The sequence below is a fragment of the Scyliorhinus canicula genome, chromosome 13 (assembly GCF_902713615.1).
Source record: "Scyliorhinus canicula chromosome 13, sScyCan1.1, whole genome shotgun sequence".
Lineage (NCBI taxonomy): Eukaryota > Metazoa > Chordata > Chondrichthyes > Carcharhiniformes > Scyliorhinidae > Scyliorhinus > Scyliorhinus canicula.
Window position 1 is genome coordinate 822,839 of NC_052158.1, and position 20,707 is coordinate 843,545.

Below are 20,707 nucleotides of genomic sequence, written 5' to 3' on the forward strand. Positions count from 1 at the left end.
CAAGCCCCCAATTGGTACCGGACACTGAATAACATTGAATGTTGCACAAACCTTTACCTCACGAATCTGACATTAAAACAGAGTGCAGTGAATTGCAAACATGATATTTTGGGAAAGTAATAAACTTGACACACTCACAGTCGATTGTGAGCTGAAAGAAACTGCTGCTTGAGCCGAACGGATTGTGTACGAAGCAGGTGTAGGTGCCAGAATCGGTCAGCTGTGCCCCATCAATAATCAGAGTCTTGTTATCATTGATCAGCTTTAATCTCACATCATGGATGTCATTCCCTGCCGCCAGCCAGGTGGTAGACTGAATTTGTGAAGCCGTTTCACAGGTCAGCGCGATAACACTGTTTTGCTGGGTGGAATTACTGAATATTTTGGGGGGATCGATATTACCTGAAGAGAGATGGAATACATTGTTTTAATATTACTGAAAGAATAGGGAACTCACACATGACCCTTCATCTGCACAGCCAGGATCTGAAGCAGTACAGTGGCACAGTGGTTAGCACAGTTGCTTCACCCTCTGTCCCCACTTTCTGTTTCTTATCCATCAGCCAATTCACTCTCCATGCCAAAAGAGTACCTCCATGGGCTCTTAACTTATTTAACAGTCTCCTATACAGAATCTTGTCAAAGGCCTTCTGGAAATCTAAATACATCACATCCACTGGTTCTCCTTTGTCTAATTTCCTTGCTACCTCCTCGAAGAACTCTGACAGATTTGTCATACAACTCATTATTCTACAAGATTTAGCTTTTAATAATAATCTTTCTTGTCACAAGTAGGCTTACATTAACACTGCAATGAAGTTACTGGGAAAAGCCCCTAGTCACCACATTCCGGCGCCTATTCGGGTACACTGAGGGAGAATTCAGAATGTCCAATTCACCTAACAAGCACAATTTTTTGGGACTTTGTGGGAGGAAACTGGAGCACCCGGAGGAAACCCACGCAGACATGGGAAGAAACTGCAGACTCCACAGATAGTGACACAAGCTAGGAATCGAACCTGGGACCCTGGCCTTGTGAAGCCATGCTGCTAACCACTGAGCCACCATGCCACCCCAGAGACAGGGGAACTGGTGGATGTGGTTTATTTAGACTTTCAGAAAGCTTTCAACAATGTCTCACACCTCAGATTATTATGTGAAGTTACAGTACCTGGGATTATGGGTAGTGCCTTGAAATGGATAGACAGCCGGTTAGCAGACAGGAAGCAAAAATTTGTAATAAATGGGTATTTTTCTGATTGGCAGGCAGTGACTAGTGTGATACCGCAGGGATCTGTGCTCGGACCCCAACTGTTCACATTATATATTAATGATTTGGACAAGCGAAATAAATGTATTAATTCCAAATTCACAGATGACACCAAGTTGGGTGGGAGGGTGAGCTGTGAGGAGGATGCAGAGATGCTTCAGCGGGATTTGGACAGGCTGGGTGAGTGGGCACATGCATGGCAGATACAGTATAATGCGGATAAATGTGAGGTTATCCACTTTGGTAGCAGAAATAGGAAGGCAGATTATTATTTGAATGGGTGTAAATTGAGAGAGGCGGATACTTAGCGAGATCTTGGTGTCCTTGTGCATCAGTTACTGAAAGTAAGCGCGGAGGTACAGCCGGCAGTAAAGAAGGCAAATGGTCAGTATTCACTCAAGAAAAAGATAATATTGTGGAGGAGAATGCTGAGACCCAGGCTATTAGAATAGATGGCATTGAGGTGCGTAGGGAAGAAGTGTTGGCAATTCTGGACAAGGTGAAAATAGATAAGTCCCCGGGGCTGGATGGGATTTATCCTAGGATTCTCTGGGAAGCCAGGGAAGAGATTGCTGAGCCTTTGGCTTTGATTTTTAGGTCATCATTGGCTACAGGAATAGTGCCAGAGGACTGGAGGATAGCAAATGTGGTCCCTTTGTTCAAGAAGGGGAGTAGAGATAACCCCAGTAACTATAGGCCGGTGAGCCTAACGTCTGTGGTGGGTAAGGTCTTGGAGAGGATTAGAAAAGATACGATTTCTAATCATCTAGATAGGAATAATATGATTAGGGATAGTCAGCATGGTTTTGTGAAGGGTAGGTCATGCCTCACAAACCTTATCGAGTTCTTTGAGAAGGTGACTGAACAGGTAGACGAGGGTAGAGCAGTTGATGTGGTGTATATGGATTTCAGTAATGCGTTTGATAAGGTTCCCCACGGTCGGCTATTGCAGAAAATACGGAGGCTGGGGATTGAGGGTGATTTAGAGATGTGGATCAGAAATTGGCTAGTTGAAAGAAGACAGAGAGTGGTAGTTGATGGGAAATGTTCAGAATGGAGTTCAGTTACGAGTGGCGTACCACAAGGATCTGTTCTGGGGCCGTTGCTGTTTGTCATTTTTATAAATGACCTGGAGGAGGGCGCAGAAGGATGGGTGAGTAAATTTGCAGACGACACTAAAGTCGGTGGAGTTGTAGACAGTGCAGAAGGATGTTGCAGGTTACAGAGGGACATAGATAAGCTGCAGAGCTGGGCTGAGAGGTGGCAAATGGAGTTTAATGTGGAGAAGTGTGAGGTGATTCACTTTGGAAAGAATAACAGGAATGCGGAATATTTGGCTAATTGTAAAATTCTTAGCAGTGTGGATGAGCAGATGGGTCTCGGTGTCCATGTACATAGATCCCTGAAAGTTGCCACCCAGTTTGATTGGGTTGTGAAGAAGGCCTATGGTGTGTTGGCCTTTATTGGTAGAGGGATTGAGTTCCGGAGCCATGAGGTCATGTTGCAGCTGTACAAAACTCTGGTACGGCCGCATTTGGAGTATTGCGTACAGTTCTGGTCGTCTCATTATAGGAAGGACGTGGAAGCTTTGGAACGGGTGCAGAGGAGATTTACCAGGATGTTGCCTGGTATGGAGGGAAAATCTTATGAGGGAAGGCTGATAGACTTGAGGTTGTTTTCGTTAGAGAGAAGAAGGTTAAGAGGTGACTTAATAGAGGCATACAAAATGATCAGAGGGTTAGATAGGGTGGACAGCGAGAGCCTTCTCCCGCGGATGGGTGTGGCTAGCACGAGGGACATAGCTTAAATTGAGGGGTAATAGATATAGGACAGAGGTCAGAGGTAGGGTTTTTTACGCAAAGAGTGGTGAGGCCGTGGAATGCCCTATCCTGCAACAGTAGTGAACTCGCCAACATTGAGGGCATTTAAAAGTTTATTGGATAAGCATATGGATGATAATGGCATAGTGTAGGTTAGATGGCCTTTAGTTTTTTTTTTCCATGTCGGTGCAACATCGTGGGCCGAAGGGCCTGTACTGCGCTGTATCGCTCTATGTTCTATGTATGTTGGCCTTCAGAGCGAGAGGATTTGAGTACAGGAATAGAGATGTTTTACTGCAATTGTATAGGGCATTAGTGAGGTCACACCTGGAGTATTGTGGGCAGTTTTGGTGTCCTTACCTGAGGATGGATGTTGTTGCTATGGAGGGAGAGCAGCGAAGGTTTACCAGGCTGATTCCCGGGATGGTGGGACTGTCATATGAGGAGAGACTAAATCGGTTAGGATTATATTATTTGGAAGTTGGAAGAGTGAGAGGGGATCTCATAGAAACTGATAAAATTCTAACAAGTTTAGACAGGGTAGGTCCAGAAAGAATGTTCCGGATGGTGGGGGTGTCCAGAACGATGGGTCATAGTTTGAGGATAAGGGGACTGATGCGAGGAGAAATTTCTTCACCCAGAGAGCGGGGAATCTGTAGAATTCACTCCCACAGAAAGTAGTTGAGGCCAAAATGTTGTGTAATTTCAAAAAGGAATTAGATATCGCTCTTGGGGCTAAAGGAATCAAGAGATATGGAGGGAAGGCAGGATCAGGGTGTTGAACGTGATGATCATCCATGATCACAATGAATGCTGCAGCAGGCTCGAAGGGAAAAATGGCTCCCTCCTGCTTCTATTTCCTATGTATGTTTCTGTGTAAAACATCAGAACTCCAGAGGTAAGGTGAGTGTTTCAGCCCTTGAAATCAAGGCAGCATTTGACCGAGTGTGGCATCAAGGAGCCCTAGCTAATCTGGAGTCAATGGGAATCAGGGGGGAAACTCTCCTCTGGTTGGAGTCATACCCGGGGCAAAGGAAGATGGTTGTGGTGGTTGGAGGTCAATCATCTCAGCTCCAGGACATCACTGCAGGAGTTCCTCAGGGTAGTGTCCTAAACCTAATCTTCAGCTGCTTCATCAATGATCGCCCTTCAGTCATAATGTCAGATGTGGAGATGTGATAATTGCATGATTTCAGCACCATTGCGACGACTCAGATAATGAAGCAGTCCATGTCCAAATGCAGCAAGACCTGGACAATATCCAGACTTGGGCTGACAAGTGGCAAGTTACATTCACGCCACACAACTGCCAGGCAATTTTTACGTTCTAGTGCATTGCAATGATTGAGTCAGTGCACTAAAGAACATCGAGGTTATGACTAGTTAAGATTTATTAAATTACATTACATTAACCTGGGTAGAAAACAATATTAATAGTACTAACGAATTGTAAACTGTTAACAACTAGAATTCGAGAGCGAATACTAAACACGACTCTCCATGACGACTCCTCACTCAGACCCCGAGGTTGCAATGTCACATGGTATAGTTCTACTGCCACCTGCTGGTTGGAGGTCTAACTTATTAACCTACAGAATTCTTTGTGCACATCATTATAGCAGTGACCATCTCTGACAAGAGAGAATCAAAGAATCAGACCTTGCCATTCAATGGCATTTCCATCGATGAGTCCCCCACTATCAACATCCTGGGCATTACAATTGAGCAGAAACTGTACTGGACTAGCCATATTAATACTATGGCTAGAAAGACAGGTCAAAGGCTAGGAATCCTGCAGCGAATAACTCACCTCCTGACTCCCCAAAACCTGTCCATTAACGGCAAGACACAACTCAGGAGTGTGATGGAATACTCTCCACTTGCCTGGATGAGCGCAGCTCCAACAACATTCAAGAAGCTCAACACCATCCAGGACAAAACAGCCCCGCTTGATTGCTCCTCCTTCCACAAACATTCACACCACCACCGACACACAGTAGCTACCTACAAGATGCACTGCAGTAACTTAGCAAACGTGACACCACTGTTTAAGAAATGAGCAAACGCGACACCACTGTTTAAAAAAGGAGGTACGCAGAGAGCAGGAAATTATAGGCCAGTGAGCTTAACTTTGGTAGTACGGAAGATGCTGGAATCTATCATCAAGGAAGAAATAGCGAGGCATCTGGATAGAAAGTGTCCCATTGGGCAGACGCAGCATGGGTTCATAAAGGGCAGGTCATGCCTAACTAATTTAGAGGAATTTTTTGAGCACATTACCAGTGCAGTAGATAACGGGGAGCCAATGGATGTGGTATATCTGGATTTTCAGAAAACCTTTGACAAGGTGCCACACAAAAGGTTGCTGCATAAGATAAAGATGCATGGCATTAAGGGTAAAGTAGTAGCATGGATAGAGGATTGGATACTTAATAGAAAGCAAAGAGTGGGGATTAATGGGTGTTTCTCTGGTTGGCAATCAGTAGCTAGTGGTGTCCCTCAGGGATCCGTGTTGGGCCCACAATTGTTCACAATTTACATTGATGATTTGGAGTTGGGGACCAAGGGCAATGTGTCCAAGTTTGCAGATGCCACTAAGATGAGTGGTAAAGCGAAAAGTGCAGAGGATACTGGAAGTCTGCAGAGGGATTTGGATAGGTTAAGTGAATGGGCTAGGGTCTGACAGATGGAATACAATGTTGACAAATGTGAGTTATCCATTTTGATAGGAATAACAGCAAACGGGATTATTATTGAAACGATAAAATATTAAAGAAGCCGCTGTGCAGAAAGACTTGGGTGTGCTAGTGCATGAGTCACAGAAAGTTGGTTTACAGGTGCAACAGGTGATTAAGAAGGCACATTTGTTGCAATTGTATAAGGTGTTAGTGAGGCCACACCTGGAGTATTGTGTTCAGTTTTGGTCTCCTTATTTGAGAAAGGACGTACTGGCGCTGGAGGGTGTGCAGAGGAGATTCACTAGGTTAATCCCAGACCTGAAGGGGTTGGATTACGAGGAGAGGTTGAGTAGACTGGGACTGTACTCGTTGGAATTTAGAAGGATGAGGGGGGATCTTATAGAAACATATAAATTATGAAGGGAATAGATAGGATAGATGCGGGCAGGTTGTTTCCACTGGCGGGTGAAAGCAGAACTAGGGGACATAGCCTCAAATAAGGGGAAGTAGATTTAGGACTGAGTTTAGGAGGAACTTCTTCACCCAAAGGGTTGTGAATCTATGGAATTCCTTGCCCATTGAAGCAGTTGAGGCTCCTTCACTAAATGTTTGTAAAATAAAGATAGATAGTTTTTTGAATAATAAAGGGATTAAGGATTATGGTGTTCGGGCCGGAAAGTGGAGCTGAGTCCACAAAAGATCAGCCATGACCTCATTGAATGGCGGAGCAGGCTCGAGGGGCCAGATGGCCTACTCCTGCTCCTAGTTCTTATGTAACTCACCAAGGCCCCTTGGACAGCACCTTCCAAACCCACGACCACCACTATCTCAAAGGACAAGGGCAGCAGATACCAGGGATCACCCCCACCTGGAGATTCCCCTCCAAGTCACTCACCATCCTGCCTTGGAAATATATTGGCTGTTCCTTCACTGTCGCTGGGTCACAATCCTGGAACTCCCTCCCTAACAGCACAGTAGGTGTACCTACACCTCAAGGACTGCAGGGGCAATTAGGATGGGTAATAAATGCGACTCAGCCAGCAAAGACCACAATCGTAAAAATTAATTAAAAACAACAATAATAACATGCATATTTATATAACATCATTCATGTAATAAAACATCATAAAGACATAAAACAAATGGTGACTCAGTCACATTTGGAGAAATTGGATGACCAAAAGCTTGATTAAAGGTTGTAAGGAGTGTCTTCAAGCAGGAAGGTAGATAGATAGAGACATGGTGAGGTGTCGGAAAGCCAATTCCCGAGATTACAGCCTGGGCCACTGCAGCACAACGGCCAATGGTGCAGCAATTAACATCAGGGATGGTCAAAAGATGCTCAAGTGTTTATGAAGACAGGTCTAGGACCCCTCTGAGTTTGGATTATACCCTTGGGTGTCGCAAACTACCTCAGTACAGGAGAGATAAAGGTAGGAAGATCTTACTCATTTTATTCAACAGATACAACAGACAGTTTAACTGCTTACCGTACACGGTGAGTATCACATGTACTAGGACGATTTTGTGAATACGGTCAATTAATTTGTAGTTCCCGGAATCTGTTTTCTTGACTGATATAGTAGCATGGTCTTATTAAAGGAATAAAACTGAAATCGTTTCTTGTAGATAGGTGTGGCTATACCAAAGGCTCTATTACCTTCCCAATAGAAATGCACTATTTCTGAATTTGCATGGTTCATCAGATACCAAGACGAAAATGCATGTGTTCGAGGAAGTCACTAATGCCGGGAATGAAATTAATTGTTCCTCAACAGCGTTTATCCTGATTGGAACTGAAATAGAAGAAGAATACATTATATAGAAGCATTGCAGACACAAGAGCAGACAGGATTACTGGGCCCAGAGTCATACTAAACAGCAATACACAGTGAATATGTCTCAGAAATTGAGTCCAGCATGGATCTTACCCTGTCTCCATCACTATTTATATCCAGGCGTCCCAAACTGGTTCTCTTCCCTTTATCTAAATTGCTCATTACCACCTTAAAGAATTTGAAGAAATTGCTCAAGCATCATTTCCTGTTCCCGACGCTATGCTAACGCAGCTTGTTTATGTGTTTCCAAATGCTTTGCTAATCCATCCTTCTAACAAACGCTAACATTTTCCAAATGTTCAGCTGACTGCTCTCTGGGTGTTTGTTTTTGTCTCATCCCCTGTTTGAAGAAGGTTGTTACGTTGGTAGTTTACAATTCTCTGCGATTTTTCCAGAAATTTAAGGGTTTGTGAAGGATTATTCCCAGGGCATCCACTATCTCTGTAGCTACTTCCTTTAATATCCTAGGATGACACCCATCCAGTCGAGGGGAACTATTGGCCTTTAGCCCCATTAGTTTCCCAAGTACTTCTCCTCTAGTATTAGTTATTTATTTGTTTTCCTCCACCTCAGCCCTTGATCATCCCGCTGGCGTGCCTGAACAGAAATGTGGTGTGGCGGGGTGGAGAATCCAGCCCTCAATTCCAGCGCCATTTGACTGACACCAGTAATGCCTCAGATTGATGGATTTGGCTGGCGGCCAATCAGCTGCCTCAAAATAGTGAGCTTTTAGTTACCCAGTGGTTATTGATTCTGGCTTCTCTGAAATATTCTTCAAAGCCATGAGGTTCCATTTTTGATTGATATTTATTGATTGATATTTATTGTTACATGTACCAAAGTGAAAAGTATTTTCTGCAGCCGAGGGAACATACACAGTACGTACATAGTAGACAAAAGAATAATCAACAGCGTACAATGGCAATTGGTACATCGACAACAGTGATTGGTTACAGTGCGGAACAAGGGACCAAATAAGAGCAGCATAGGGCATCGTGAATAGTGTCCTTACAGGGAACAGATCAGTCCGAGGGGGGAGTCGTTGAGGATTCTGGTAGCTGTGGGGAAGAAGCTGTTCCTATGTCTGGATGGCGGGTTCTTCAGCCTTCTGTACCTTCTGCCGATGGAAGGGTCTGGAAGAAGGCAATGCTGGGTGGGAGGGGTCTCTGATAATGCTGTCTGCCTTCCTGAGGCAGCGGGAGGTGTAGACAGAATCAATGTGGGGGTGGCAAGTTGTGTGATGCGTTAGGCTGAGTTCACCACACTCTGCAGTTTCTTGCGATCTTGGACCGAGCAGTTGCCATCCCAGGCTGTGATGCAGCCGGATAGGATGCTCTCTATCACACATCTGTCGATGTTGTGAGAGTCAATGCAGATTTTAGTTTCAGTTTTAATTTTGGCAGATAAGCGAAGGATCCAGCTGAACTCTCTCCTGAAAATTAAGGCTGAGCCTTTGGGGGAAAGATCCAGCCAACTCCTTCTCTTCAATAATGCCGTGAATCATTGATGCCTGAAAACAGGGCATCCCACCAACGGAGAGAAACATTGAAGAAACAAACCCTCTGTCACTCCAGGAACCGTGTGCGTTCAGTGTTTTAAACATAAGCTGCAGGAAAGCTCGTATGGGTGGCAACATTCGAGACGTAAATGTCACTCGTACTGGGGAGATAACGTACTGAAGAGATCCTCAACCAAAGCAATGACTTTCCTCCTTAATCCTTATTATTTTCACCGCTTTTCATTCGCCTCTTTCTGTCTTAGAACAAAGAACAAAGAAAAGTACAGCACGGGAACAGCCCTTCAGCCCTCCAGCCTGTGCCGAACATGCTGCCCGACTCTAAACTACAATCTTCTGCACTTCCGGGTCTGTATCCCTCTATTCCCATCCTATTCACGTATTTGTAAAGATGCCCCTTAAATGTCACTATCGTCCCTGCTTCCACCACCTCGTCCGGCAACGAGTTCCAGGCACCTGTGTAAAAAAAACTGACCTTGTACATCTCCTCTAAACTTGCCCCTCGCACCTTAAACATATGCCCCCTAGAAATTGACCCCTCTACCGGGGAAAAAGGCTCTGACTATCCACTCTGTCTATGTCCCTCATAATTTATCAGGTCGCCCCTCAACCCGCCTTCGTTCCAGTGAGAACAAACAACTTTATTCAACCTCTCCTCAAAGCTAATACCCTCCATACCAGGCAACATCCTGGTAAATCTGCACCCTCTCTAAAGCCTCCACATCCTGCTGGCGACCAGAATTGAACACTATACTCCAAGTGTGGCCGAACTAAGGTTCTATACAGCTGCAACATGACTTGCCAATTCTTATACTCAATGCCCCGGCCAATGAAGGCAAGCATGCCGTATGCCTTCTTGACTACCTTCTCCACCTGTGTGCCCCTTCAGTGACCTGTGGACCTGTACACCTAGATCTCTCTGACTGTCAATATTCTTAAGGATTCTACCGTTCACTGTATATTCCCAACCTGCATTAGACCTTCCAAAGTGCATTACCTCACATTTGTCTGGATTAAACTCCATCTGCCATCTCCTCCGCCCAAGTCTCCAAACGATCTAAATCCTGCTGTATCCTCTGACAGTCCTCATCGCTATCCGTAATTCCACCAACCTTTGTGTCGTCCGCAACTGACTAATCAGACCAGTTACATTTTCCTCCAAATCATTTATACATACTACGAACAGCAAAAGTCCCAGCACTGATCCCTGTGGAACACCACTAGTCACAGCCCTCCAATCAGTAAAGCACCCTTCCATTGCTACTGTCTGCTTTCTATGACCGAGCCAGTTCTGTATCCATCTTCCCAGCTCACCTCTGATCCCGTGTGACTTCACCTTTTGCACCAGTCTGCCATGAGGGACCTTGTCAAAGGCCTTACTGAAGTCATATAGACAACATCCACTGTCCTACCTGCATCAATCATCTTTGTGACCTACTCGAAAAACTCTGTCAAGTTAGTGAGACACGACCTCCCCTTCACCCATGCTGCCTTTCGCTATTACGTCCACTTGCTCCCAAATGGAAGTAGAATCCTGTCTCGAAGAATTCTCTCCAGTAATTTCCCTACCACTGACGTAAGGCTCACTGGCCTGTAGTTCCCTGGATTATCCTTGCTAACCTTCTTAACAAAGGAACAACATTGGCTATTCTCCAGTCCTCCGGGGCATCACCTGAAGACAGTGAGGTTCCAAAGATTCCTGTCAAGGCCTCATCAATTTCCTCTCTAGCCTCCTTCAGTATTCTGGGGTAATCCCATCCGGCTCTGGGGACTTATCCAGTTTATCGCATCTTGCCGGAACTTAATTAGAAGTCAGTTCCCAAGGATCAGTGGGCCAGTAGGTTAGATCACTGCAACCCTGAACATAGAACATTACAAGCGCAGTACAGGCCCTTCGGCCCTCGATGTGCGTCGACCCTGTGAAACAACTCTAAAGCCCATCTACACCCCTATTCCCTTAGCGTCCTATGTTTATTCAATGACCATTTGAATGCGTTTTAGTGTTGGCGAGTCCACTACGTTGCAGGCAGGGCATTCCACACCCTTACTACTCTCCGAGTAAAGAATCTACCTCTGACATCTGTCCTTATTTATCTCCCCTCAATTTAAAGCTACGTCCCCTCGTGCTGGACATCCTATCCGAGGAAAAAGGCTCTCACTGTCCACCCTATCTAACCTCTGATAATCTTGTATGCCTCAATTAAATCACTCTTAACCTTCTTCTCTGCTAATGAAAACAGCCTCAAGTCCTTCAGCCTTTCCTCAGAAGATCTTCCTCCATACCAGGCAACATTCTGGTAAATCTCCTCTGACCCTTTCCAATGCTTCCACATCCTTCCTATAATGCGGCGACCAGAACTGCATGCACTACTCCAAATGCGGACGCACCAGAGTTTTGTACAGCTCAACATGACCTCATGGCTCCGAAACTTCAATCCCTCTACCAATAAAGCTAACACACCGTACACCTTCTTAACAACCCTCTCAACCTGGGTGGCAACTTCAGGGATCTATGTACACTGGACACCGAGATCTCTCTGCTCATCCACACTACCAGAATCTACCATAGCCCAGTACTCTGTCTCTTCCTGTATTACTTCCAAAATGAATCACCTCACACTTTTCTGCATTAAACTCCATTTCCCAGCTCTCAGCCAGTCTGCAGCTTATCTATGTCCCTCTGTAACTTGTAACATCTTCTGCACTGTCCACAACTCCACCGACTTTAGTGTCATCTGCAAATTACTCACCCATCCTTCTACACCCTCTCCAGGTCATTTATAAAATTGACAAACAGATCCTTGTGTACACCACTAGTAACTGGACACCAGTCTGAACATTTCCCATCAACCATCACTCTTTGTCTTCCAGCTAGCCAATTTCTGATCCAACTGCTAAATCACCTGAATCCCATGCCTCCATATTTTCTGCAATAGCTGACCGTGGGGAACCTTATCAAACGCTTTACTGAAATCCATTACACCACATCAACTGCTTTACCCCATCCACCTGTTTGGTCACTTCTCGAAGAAACTCAATGAGGTTTGTGAGGCACGGCCTACCTTCACAAAACCATGTTGGCTATCTCTAATCAAATTATTCCTTTCCAGATGATTATAACATCCTATCACTTATAAACCTTTCCAAGCCTTTTCCCACAACAGAAGTAAGGCTCACCGGCCTATAGTTACCGGGGTTGTCTCTACTCCCCTTCTTGAACAAGGGGACAACATTTGCTATCCTCCAGTCCTCGGCACTATTCCTGTAGACAAAGATGACTTAAAGATCAAAGCCAAAGGCTCAGCAATCTCTCCCTAGCTTCCAGAGAATCCTAGGATAAATCCCATCCAGCCCAGGTGACATATCTATTTTCACACTTTCCAGAATTGCTAACACCTCCTCCTTATGTACCTCAAGCCCTTCTAGTCTAGTAGCCTGATGTCAGTATTCTCCTCAACAACATTGGTCTTTTTCCTGTGTGAATACTGACGAAAAAATATTCATTTAGCACCTCTCCTATCTCCTCGGACTCCACGCACAACTTCCCACTACTGTCCTTGACTGTCCCTACTCTTACCTAGTCATTCTTTTATTCCGGACATATCTATAGAAAGCTTTGGGGGTATAGTTGATCCTACCTGCCAAAGACTTTCATGTCCCTCCTGGCTCTTCTTAACTCTCTCTTTTAGGTCCTTACTAGCTAACTTGTAACTCTCGAGCACCCCAACTGAGACTTCACGTCCATCTTTACATAAGCCTTCTTCTTCCTCTTGACAAGTGTTTCAACTACTTTAGTAACCAACGGTTCCCTCGCTCGACCACTTCCCCCCGCTAACAGGTACATACTTATCAAGGACATGCAGTAGTGTTCCTTGAACAAGTCCACATTTCCATTGTGCCATCCCCTGCAATTTCCTTCCCCATCTGATGCATCCTAAGTCTTGCCTCATCGCATCATAATTGCCCTTCCCAGATATAACTCTAACCTTGCGGTATATACCTATCCTTTCCATCGCTAAAGTAACGTAATCGAATTGTGGTCACTATCCACCAAAATGCTCACCCCTCCAAATCTACACACCTGTCCTGGTTCATTACCCAGTACCAAATCCAATACGGCCTCGCCTCTGTGGCCTATCTACAGACTGCATCAGGAAAATCCTGCACACATTGGACAAAAACAGACCCAAACTAAAGTACTCAAACTATAGTGTTTCCAGTCAATATTCGGAAAGTTAAAGTCTCCCATAACAACTACCCTGTTACTTCACTAATATCCAGAATCATCTTGCAATCCTTTCCTCTACATCTCTGGAACTTTTGGAGGCCTATAGAAAACCTAACAGGGTGACTCTCCTTTCCTGTTTTACCTCAGCCCTACCACTCGGTAGACGACTCTCATCAAACGTCCTTTCTGCCACCGTAATACTGTCCTTGACTAACAAGCCACCCCTCCCCCTCTCTACCACCTTCCCTGAGCTTACTAAACCCCGGCACCTGCAACAACCATTCCTGTCCTGCTCTATCCATGTCTCCGAAATAACCACACAACACGAAGTCCCAGGTACTAACCCATGCCGCAAGCTCACCCACCTTATTCGGATGTTCCTGGCATGAAGTAGATGCACTTTAAACTACTCCTTCCTGCCGGTACACTCCTGCAATTTTGAAACCTTACTCATGACCTCACTACTCTCAGCTCTTTGTGTACTGGAGCTACAATTCAGGTTCCCAATCCCCTGCTGAACTAGTTTAAACCCTCCGAAGAGCATTAGCAAACCTCCCCCGAGGATATTAGTACCCCTTTGGTCCAGGTGTAGACCATCCCGTTTGTAGAGGTCCCACTACCCCAGAATGAGCCAATTATCCAGGAATCTGAAAACCCTCCCTCCTGCACCATCCCTGTAGCCACGTGTTCAACTGCTCTCTGTCCCTATTCCTCGTCCGCTCGATAGCACGTGGCACGGGTAACAACCCAGAGATAATAACTCTGTTTGTTCTAGCTCTAAGTTTCCACCCTAGCTCCCTGAATTCCTGCCTTCCAGCCCTATCCCTTTTTCTACCTATGTCGTTGGAACCTATGTGGACCACGACTTGGGGCTGCTCCCCCTCCCCCTTATGGATCCCGAAAACAAGATCCGAGACATCGCGGACCCTGTCACCTGGGAGGCAGTACACCAAACGTGAGTACCTCGCGTTCCACAGAATCTCCTATCTATCCCACTAACTATGGAGTCTCCAATGGATAATGCTCTACTCTCTCCCTCCTTCCTTTCTGAGCAACAGGGACAGACTCTGTGCCAGAGACTGGTACCCCCATGGCTTACCCATGGTAAGTCGTCCCCTCAACAGTATCCAAAGCGGTTATACTTGTTACTAAGGGGAACGACCCACAGGGATATCTGTACTGACTGCTTCCTCCCCAGCCCCCTCACCGTCACCCATCTATCTTTATTATTCGGGGAGTAACTTAATCCCTGAAGCTTCTATCTATGACCACCCTCGCCTCCCGAATTATACGAAGTTCATCCAGCTCCAGCCCAGTTCCCTAACTGGGAACAATGTTTGTAGAGCTGTTGGGGAGGGTTTTAAACGAGGTGGCAGGGGAAATGGGAAACGCTGCAGGCAGTGGCATGTAGTAAAACAGGGACAGACGCACAAAGGAAGTAAGAGGAAAAGTGCAAGGCAGAGAAGACATAGTCAAAAATCAAAAAGGACAACAGTACAAGGTACAGTGACTGAGGGGAGCTCAGTGAATAGGCCCAGTAATACTAAAAGGAATAAAACTGGAGAAGTTAGATTCAAAACAGAGGTAAAAAACCAACATAAGTGTACTTTACCTGAATGCTTGTAGTATTCGGAATAAAGTAAATGAGTTGATGGCACAAATCATAGTGAATGACTATGATTTAGTGGCCATTACTGAAACATTGGTTAAAGGATGGTCACGACTGGGAGTTAAATATCCAACGGTATCAAACTATTCGGAAGGACAGAGTGGATGGTAAGGGAGGTGTTGTTGCTTCTGTTATTCAAGGATGACATCCGGGCAATAGTAAGGGATGACATCGGTGCTATGGAGGATAAGGTTGAATCCATTTGGGTGGAAATCAGGAATAGTAAGGCAGAAAAGTCACTGATAGGAGTAGTCTATCGACCACCAAATAGTAACGAGATGGTGGGGCGGGCAATAAACAAAGAAACAACTGATGCATATAGAAATGGTACAGCAGTTATCATGGGGGATTTTATCTACATGTCGATTGGTTTAACCAGGTCGGTCAAGGCAACTGTGAGGAGGAGTTTATAGAATGTATCCGCGATAGTTTCCTAGAACAGTATGTAATGGAACCTACAAGGGAACAAGTCGGTCCTAGATCTTGTCCTGTGTAATGAGACAGGATTGATTTCATGATCTCATAGTTAGGGATCCTCTCGGAAGGAGCGATCACAATATGGTGGAATTTAAAATACAGATGGAGGGTGAGACAGTAAAATCAAATACTAGTGTTTGTGTTTAACAAAGGAATTACAATGGGATGAGAGAAGAACTAGCTAAGTAGACTGGGAGCTAAGACTTTATGGTGGGAACAGATGAGGAACAGTGGAGAACCTTCCAAGCGATTTTTCACAGTGCTCAGCAAAGGTTTATACCAACAAAAAGGAAGGACGGAAGAAAGCAGGGAAAATCGACCGGTGGATATCTAAGGAAGATAAGGGAGAGTATCAAATTGAAGGAAAAAAGCGATATAAAGTGGGCAAAGATTGCTGGGAGATAGAGGACTGGGAAATCTTTAGGGGGCAACAGAAAGCTACTAAAAAAGCTTAAAGAAGAGTAAGATAGAGTATGAGAGTAAACTTGCGTCAGAATATAAAAACAGACAGTAAAAAGTTTTTAAGCAAATATATAAGACAAAAAGAGTGGCTAGAGTAAATATTGGTCCTTTAGGATGAGAAGGGAGTTTTAATAATGGGAAATGAGGAAATGGCTGAGGAACTGAACAGGTTTTTTGGGTCGGTCTGCACAGTGGAAGACACAAATACATGCCAGCGACTGATAGAAAATGAGGGCTATGAAGGTGAGGACCTTGAGAGGATTGTTATCACTAAGGAGAGGGAGTGATGGGCAAGCTAATGGGGCTAAAGGTAGCAAGTCTCCTGGCCCTGATGGAATGCATCGCAGAGTGCTAAAAGAGATGCTAGGGAAATTGCAGATGCACTAATGAAAATCGCTTATTGTCACGAGTAGGCTACAATGAAGTTACTGTGAAAAGCCCCTAGTCGCCACATTCCGCCGCCTGTCCGGGGAGGCTGGTACGGAAATCGAACGTGCTGTGGCCTGCTTGGTCTGCTTTAAAAGCCAGCGATTTAGCGAGTGAGCCAAACATCCCCTGATGATTTACCAAAATTCACTAGACTCTGGGGTGGTCCCGGTGGATGGAAATTAGCAAACGTGACACCACTGTTTAAAAAAGGAGGTAGGCAGAGAGCAGGAAATTATAGGCCGTGAGCTTAACTTCGGTAGTAGGGAAGATGCTGGAATATCATTAAGGAAGAAATATCGAGGCATCTGGATAGAAATTGTCCCATTGGGCAGACGCAGCATGGTTCATAAAGGGCAGGTCGTGCTAACTAATTTAGTGGAATTTTTGAGGACATTAGCATGCAGTAGATAACGGGGAGCCTATGGATGTGGTATATCTGGATTTCCAGAAAGCCTTTGACAAGGTGCCACACAAAAAGGTTGCTGCATAGAGATAAAGATGCATGGCATTAAGGGTAAAGTAGTAGCATGGGATAGAGGATTGGTTAATTAATAGAAAGCAAAGAGTGGGGATTAAATGGGTGTTTCTCTGGTTGGCAATCAGTAGCTAGTGGTGTCCCTCAGGGATCCTTGTTGGGCCCACAATTGTTCACAATTTACATTGATGATTTGGAGTTGGGGACCAAGGGCAATGTGTCCAAGTTTGCAGATGACATCAAGATGATTGGTAAAGCGGAAAAGTGCAGAGGATACTGGAAGTCTGCAGAGGGATTTGGATAGGTTAAGTGAATGGGCTCGGGTTCTGGCAGATGGAATACAATGTTGACAAATGTGAGTTATCCATTTTGGTAGGAATAACAGCAAACGGGATTATTATTTAAACATAAAATATTAAAGCATGCCAGCTGTGCAGAGAGACCTGGGTGTGCTAGTGCATGAGTCACAGAAGGTTGGTTTACAAGTGCAACAGGTGATTAAGAAGGCAAATGGAATTTTGTCCTTCATTGCTAGAGGGATGGAGTTTAAGACTAGGGAGGTTATGTTGCAATTGTATAAGGTGTTAGTGCGGCCACACCTGGAGTATTGTGTTCAGTTTTGGTCTCCTTAGCTTGAGAAGGACGTACTGGCGCTGGATGGGTGTGCAGAGGAGATTCACTAGGTTAATCCCAGAGCTGAAGGGGTTGGATTATGAGGAGAGGTTGAGTAGACTGGGACTGTACTCGTTGGAATTTAGAAGGATGAGGGGGGATCTTATAGAAACATTAAAATTATGAAGGGAATAGATAGGATAGATGCGGGCAGGTTGTTTCCACTGGCGGGTGACAGCAGAACTAGGGGACATAGCCTCAAAATAAGGGGAAGTAGATTTAGGACTGAGTTTAGGAGGAACTTCTTCACCCACAGGGTTGTGAATCTATGGAATTCCTTGCCCAGTGAAGCAGTTGAGGCTCCTTCATTACATGTTTTTAAGGTAAAGATAGTTTTTTGAAGAATAAAGGGATTAAGGATATGGTTGTTCGGGCCGGAAAGTGGAGCTGAGTCCACGAAAGTCATAGAATTAGTCATAGAATTTACAGGCAGAAGGAGGCCATTCGGCCCATCGAGTCTGCACCGGCTCCTGGAAAGAGCACCGTACCCAAGGTTAACACCTCCACTCTATCCCCATAACCCTGTAACCCCACCCAACACTAAGGGCAATTTTGGACACTAAGGGCAATTTATCATGGCCAATCCACCTAACCTGCACATCTTTGGACTGTGGGAGGAAACCGGAGCACCCGGAGGAAACCCACGCACACAGGGGAGGATGTGCAAATTCCACACAGACAGTGACCCAAGCCGGAATCGAACCTGGGACCCTGGAGATGTTAAGCGATTGTGCTATCCACAATGCTACCGTGCTGCCATGGCTGAAAGATCAGCCATGGTCTCATTGAATGGTGGAGCAGGCTCGAGGGGCCAGATGGCCTAATCCTGCTCCTAGTTCTTATGTTCTAACATGGTTTCCGAGGAGCTGGAGATGGGTGCACTTCCCACAGATGAAATCAGCAGGGACACTGACGGCGTCCCTCACCTCAAACATTCTGCAGGAGGAACATTGCACTGCCTTCCCTCCATCCCCTCTAGATAGAACATAGAACATAGAACAGTACAGCATAGAACAGGCCCTTCGGCCCTCAATGTTGCGCCGAGCAATGATCACCCTACTCAAACCCACATATCCACCCTATACCCGTAACCCAACAACCCACCCCCCTTAACCCTACTTTTTTTTTAGGACACTACGGGCAATTTAGCATGGCCAATCCACCTAACCCGCACATCTTTGGACTGTGGGAGGAAACCAGAGCACCGGAGGAAACCCACGCACACACGGGGAGGACGTGCAGACTACGCACAGACAGTGACCCAGCCGGGAACCGAACCTGGGACCCTGGAGCTGTGAAGCATTTATGCTAACCACCATGCTACCGTGCTACCCCAGATAAAGCAAGAAAAAGAAAGGAAGAGCTTACCTTATATTCACTCAACCCCTTAGATTAGAGGAGGTGGAAGGGTGGGGGACACAACAAGTGTAGCGTCTCGGTTTAGCAACTGCCCAACTTATATACAGGTAGTAACAAATCTTCCCAGAATCCTACGGCCGACTTCCTGCAGCTCTCAAGGGAAGTTTTTAAAGAGGTAAACATACCTTCCCAACAGGCCCCTGGACATGCTCCAGCTGAGAATCTGTGGGGCCACACTCCAGGGTAGCTCTCAACCCTTTGGCAATCTCCTGCACAGAACTCCAAACCCCCAAAGCTCCCTCGACACCGTCCCCATCTAACACTCCCAGGACAGGGGCAACATGGGTTCACAAGACTATGTTTTGAGATCGACAGTCACCTACCTTCATCCCTCGATAGAGGCAACTAAAAACATCAACAGACATCACAACTTGGTTATTATTCCTGATGTTTAACTAGAGACGCTCTTCAATAGAAATACTGTAATAGCAGCTATAAATTCACAAAGATAAAAGAGTTTTACCTAGTGCCGCACTCAGGAGATTCTGTGTTGTGAGAAACACGAGGAGAAAATAGATCTTCATTTCACTCCAGACATCAGTAGAAGATGAAAGATCAAATGAACAGTAATCTCGAGGAAGAGTGCGGGTGGAGGGGATATCCTGTCAGAGACGACTGCTCAGAGTACCAATCATCTAACTGCTTTACAAACGTTCAGCTGGGGTTGACTGGCACATGACCAATACCCAGAGAGCGAGAATCTGCAGTTAAAACCAGCACCTAGAGACAAAAATAATGTGGATCATTCACCATACAGCTCAGAGACACACAATGTGGATCATTCACACACAGCTCAGAGACACAATGTGGATCATTAACACAGCTCAGAGAAACACAATGTGGATCATTCACAGCTCAGAGACACACAATGTGGATCATTCACATACAGCTCAGACAGACACAATGTGGATCATTCACAGCTCAGGACACACGATGTGGATCATTCACATACAGCTCAGGAGACACACAATGTGGATCATTCATACAGCTCAGAGAGCACACAATGTGGATCATTCACACACAGTTCAGAGACACACAATGTGGATCATTCACATACAGCTCAGAGACACACAATGTGGATCATTCACACACAGCTCAGACACACAATGGGATCATTCACATACAGCTCAGAGAGACACAATGTGGATCATTCACACACAGTTCAGAGGACACACAATGTGGATCATTCACATACAGCTCAGAGACACACAATGTGGATCATTCACACACAGCTCAGACACACAATGTGGATCATTCACATACAGCTCAGAGACACACAATGTGGATCATTCACACACAGCTCAGACACACAATGTGGATCATTCACATACAGTTCAGAGACACACAATGTGGATCATTCACATACAGCTCAGAGACACACAATGTGGATCATTCACACACAGCTCAGAGACACAATGTGGATCATTCACACACAGCTCAGAGAGACGCCAATGTGGATCATTCACACAACAGCTGAGACACACAATGTGGATCATTCACATACAGCTCAGACACACAATGTGGATCATTCACACACAGCTCAGAGACACAATGTGGATCATTCACACACAGCTCAGAGACACACAATGTGGATCATTCACACACAGCTCAGAGACACACAATGTGGATCATTCACATACAGCTCAGAGACACACAATGTGGATCATTCACACACAGCTCAGACACACACAGTGTGGATCATTCACACACAGCTCAGAGAGACACAATGTGGATCATTCACATACAGCTCAGAG

At 45.3% G+C, this 20,707-nt stretch overlaps 1 protein-coding gene and 1 long non-coding RNA gene across 3 annotated transcripts in view; one reads left to right on the forward strand and one right to left on the reverse strand.

Annotated features, from left to right (window-relative positions):
- The window catches only part of LOC119975795 (carcinoembryonic antigen-related cell adhesion molecule 1-like), a 345,216-nt gene that overhangs the window by 311,737 nt on the left and 12,772 nt on the right, over nt 1-20,707 (forward strand). The gene's annotated exons all lie outside the window — the stretch shown is intronic.
- On the reverse strand, nt 58-19,668 carry LOC119975796. Its single transcript, XR_005462804.1, has 3 exons — nt 19,417-19,668; nt 7,259-7,564; nt 58-402 (listed from the first exon to the last, which is right to left on the reverse strand). It is a non-coding gene; the product is annotated as an uncharacterized LOC119975796 (long non-coding RNA).